This window comes from Etheostoma spectabile, chromosome 16, assembly GCF_008692095.1.
Source record: "Etheostoma spectabile isolate EspeVRDwgs_2016 chromosome 16, UIUC_Espe_1.0, whole genome shotgun sequence".
NCBI classification, from domain to species: Eukaryota; Metazoa; Chordata; class Actinopteri; order Perciformes; family Percidae; genus Etheostoma; species Etheostoma spectabile.
Window position 1 is genome coordinate 18,899,050 of NC_045748.1, and position 4,461 is coordinate 18,903,510.

Here is a 4,461-nt window from a genome sequence, read left to right on the forward strand (position 1 = left end):
TAGTGTGGCAGGAGTCAAGAATGGATCTTCAAACAGGGGGAATACTATATAGCATTTAGCTCTGCTTGCGTTTTGAGATCCTTCAAAGGCCAAAATGTTCCCTCTCTGTTTTTAGACTCACTCAGAAGTCTTCAGAAAGGGTTTTCAACCAAGAATGTTTTGGTGACCAATAATTTGGTACAATTTTCTATGGCACAGGCATAGTTCCACAAACATCAAGTACATGTTATTAGCTGTGTAAATATGAGCATTGTAAGTATAAGGTCAAAATGACAATAAGAATAGTAAACAAAAAAAGTATACAAATATTTTACTGGTACTTTTGCTTTTAATTAGCCATTGTTCAGTAGGTGTCAACAGGCTAAAAGAATATTTTCTTAAAATAAGGAGCAGACTCTTTTAAAATTGCTCACTCAACATTTTCTGCAGCATTTAAGTTTTTTTGAACAAATGCTATCTGCATTTATCCATCATATTTCTGTTACATAAACACACATACAGGATGTAGATGCAATAACAGGAGATTACGTAATATGCATTATTACATAAATTTGCTGAGACTGCATCAGAAATGTGTTTCAACTCTGTATATTTTTCAGGCTTTACTTTGTATAATGGCTGTACTGGATTAGATTTTCCTTTTTGCTGTGTCCCCTCATTAATCACACAGAGCTAGTAAATATGTCCTTGTTGGAAAGGGACAGGCATGTTTTATCTTCAGGTTGAAACTCCAAATTATGTATTACTACTATGTTGTTTTTCCTGTACTGTAATTTAAGACTTTTAATTTTCTACTCTCAGTGGCATACCAGTTTAACCAACCCAGGGATGAACAAGATTTAGCTACAGTATCTATTGAGAAAGTGATTGGTCAGATGTCCTTAGCCTTCTCGTGTGTCAGTCAGGACTGCCTGGCAGGGGTGTGCTCTTACATATTGCTGTTACAGATGCACACAGCTGCATTGCATACTTGTTTGTTCAACAGCAAAACACATTTGATGTATGTTCAGTCAGGAGTTTTGCATGCAGTTCTATTCAATCTGTTTTTCAATGACAGCCTGTGTGCCTGTGCGTGTGCGTGCACACATACTTCTGGAACTTGTTTGAACACGCAGAAAAGAGATGATATTATGCTATTACATGGTGTACACTTTCCTGCAGACTTGCTACTTTCTCTGTAAAAACCCTATCTTTCATTCTACTTGCAAGCCTGAACTAGAGTAGTTACCAGTCAGCTTTTTCTTCTTCATTTCTATTTGATTGGTTTTTTTACAGCAGCATTAAGTCAAATCCTTTGATGTCCCGCTCCTTTTAAATGCAGCATCACATCGTAATAGTTGGCTTAAATAGTGTAGTAAGTGCCAACAAAGAAGAGGAAGTTTTACATGAAAATAGCCAAAGCCACGTTTTGAGTCCTATAATTAGAGTATCACCTATTATGTGCTTCTCATATACCGATTATTCAGTATGTGTCCACAAGACACCCAAGTTATTAGGAGAAACCAGGTTAAATCAGGTCATCATAAAATTGTGTTTCTACTGCCGCAGCAATGCCCTCTCTGTCCTGGGTCTTAAAAACCTAGTCAAGTTTATACATGGCTGAGAAATCATCTGTTATTAAAAAGGTTACATCTTATTCCCTCACTTATGAAGGAAACTAGGCGATCTTCGAAGAATGGTTCAATAGTTCCCAGTGAATATCAAAAAGTATTTTGGCTTCAAATGCCGAACACTATCATGAAAGACTCTTGAGAGTACCAAGAGCTGTTTCAGGAGCTGCAGTTTTTTGTTGCTGCTCCCATTCGTCAGAGGACATAAAGAGAAAACATTTTAAACTTCCCCCCATATTAAGCCACTGGGTGTATTTAGCCTTTTGAATCTTTGTGCCGGCTTGTTTATTGGGCCTTAGTTGACAAAGACCGGGGTCTTGCCTCTTCCTGTGTCATTATCTCAGCATGTGTGAACATACCAATAGTCCTGGAGACATGGGACGTATCTCAGTTGTGGCTTTCTCTCTTTATCTCTCGTTCCTTTTAATTCAGTTTTTCACGTCTCTGACAAGATGAGTTTAAGTAAACCTGATCATAATGTCCCCAGAAGATGATTGTTTTTGTATATCTAGTGTAACTACAGATACAAGGGATGAGACATGGAAAGTGGGAGACACTGCTGAAGTTTGTCCTATTGTCAAATGGCTTGCCTTCCCTCCCATCTTTGATACTTCACTGAGATTCCCTTCCTCTTGTAATTGACATGCTTTTGAAGTACAGTAGCTGACGATGTAGTCACACTCACATTTCCTTTCAGAGCCCCTTTATACTTTTACTCCACCACATTACAGAGGGAAATATTATACTTTTTTACTGCACTACATTTATTTGATTACGCTTTTGATTTATATAAAAAGTGTGTGTGTGTGTGTGTGTGTGTCTGTGTGTGTGTCTGTGTGTGTCTGTGTGTCTCTGGAACTGGAAGCAGTTTAAAAAAAAATCTTAAATTACCAAATATGGAGAATTTTGCAACCATGGTGGAGGTACACACTCTAGGAGTGCTTACTGGTATTCATATGTGGACTGCATACGCATGAAAAGCTATATTAACTTACTGGGTCATTGTAAGGAGACTGTGTCCTACTGTGATCATCTTAAACTATATATAGTGCTAACGTGAATATGATGAAGTGGTATTTTATCCGTGCAATCTCAGTGCAAAAGGACTTTTCTCAACAAGTTAAAGTCAGTGTAACATTGAATGCATGTCCTCACTTGGACAGTAAATCAAACTCTTGTAAATGTCATAATACAGGCAGTTAATCAGTAGCAATTTGTTTGTTGTATAATTTTTCCTGAGATTAAACCACTTAGGCCAATTCATGATGATTTGGGAAATTATCAAGTCACAGATGTTGGCGGTGTTTTGTGATTAAATGTAAATGTCATTCAAAGAGGTCTCCATTGTTGTGCCACAAATTTAATTAAATTTTTGAAAATGACCACAATCAAGTTAACTTTGTTATTAGTAATATTATCCATCCATAAAATTACCCCATAAATTATAAATTGAACCTGTAGATTCCAAGTGTTTCTTTTCACATCAAGATGGGCAGTATTTTAATGTTTAAAAGGCCATTTAAGCTGCTTAATGTTGACAGTTTGCACACATCCATAACAGAAGGATTTAACCCAAACATTTGAATTATATACAGTACAGTTGACATTTTGTGTGAAGTAGATTGTATTCATGCTGTAGTGTTGTTGATGGGTTTAGCAGGCCTCAGTTTGGCTCTGTCCTCTCTGGCTGTGGCTGCTCTTTTCTAGTCGAGCTTCATGTTGCTGCTGGCTTTACCCTCTTTCTGGTTTGGGTTTTTTCTTATTGCTATGGGGATGTGTTAGCCTGCTATTAACAGCACAGTCACCACACTAGAAAAGTTAAGGGTTTCTTCAGTGCGCTGCCACCAACTATAAGCAAAACATCACCATTCAGTGAAGCCTAACTGAATAAAATATTGTAAATAGTAGAATCATGGTTTCTGCATTAAACACTCCCTGGTTATAGGTGGGTCTAGTCTCTAGCATGACCAAAGTCTTTTGCGATGCGCAGTCATTGCAAAACCATTGGATGCTGACAGTGGAGTTAAGATCAGGTGGCATGTCATGTTTCAATCCACAGGCTCAATTTCACTATTTTCCCTCACAACACTTTGTGTCTCCATGTGTATATCTTTGTGTTAAGTTGTGGAAATAGTGTTGTTGCAACATTGTACGTGCAAACACGTAGTGTACTTTACTTATATTTTGACATCATGTGTAGTGTGAGCTTCTCCAACAAATGGAGCCTCAAGTGTGTGTTTCAACTGTTTTTAAATGCTGACAAATTTGTTTTTGAGCATCATTATCAGTAACAGTTCAACCTGTTCATGATTCTGCACTGAAATATTCATTCCCTGTGCATAGAAATAGTCTCTTAACTGTGACAGTTGTTGGCTTGCAAATATGACTCTGTATAACTCATACCTAGGAGATATAGAAAAACTTGAGCTACCCTAATAATAATAATAATAATAATAATAACAGTGCAAGTAATCCTAGTGTTACAATATTTGTTTGTCAAAGAATTCAGAAGGCAGACAGCTCTACTTCAAATTGTAAAGTTGGGGATTTTGCTTTCTTGAGATAACCAGCATGATTAAGATGTCTTATTTGAACAAAGACACACAGTGTAACCGCTATTTTGCCATCTTATGAATTTAATTGTTTCCTTATAAACGCTATCCCCCCCACCCCCATCTTATTTGTTTTTCTCTCTCTTTCTACCCCTAAAAAGGCATTGAGTGACGAATGTGTGATGACATTTAAATAATATAATATTCAATTTTACTTTTAAATTCCCCTTCCCATTTTCACAGTTTGTCCTAACTTGTATTATCTTATATTTATTTTTATTTATCCTTTATTTAACCAG

The 4,461-nt window shown here is 36.8% G+C and overlaps 1 protein-coding gene across 3 annotated transcripts in view; it reads left to right on the forward strand.

Annotated features, from left to right (window-relative positions):
* ric1 (RIC1 homolog, RAB6A GEF complex partner 1) overlaps positions 1-4,461 on the forward strand; it is a 49,069-nt gene that overhangs the window by 10,730 nt on the left and 33,878 nt on the right. The window lies entirely within an intron of this gene.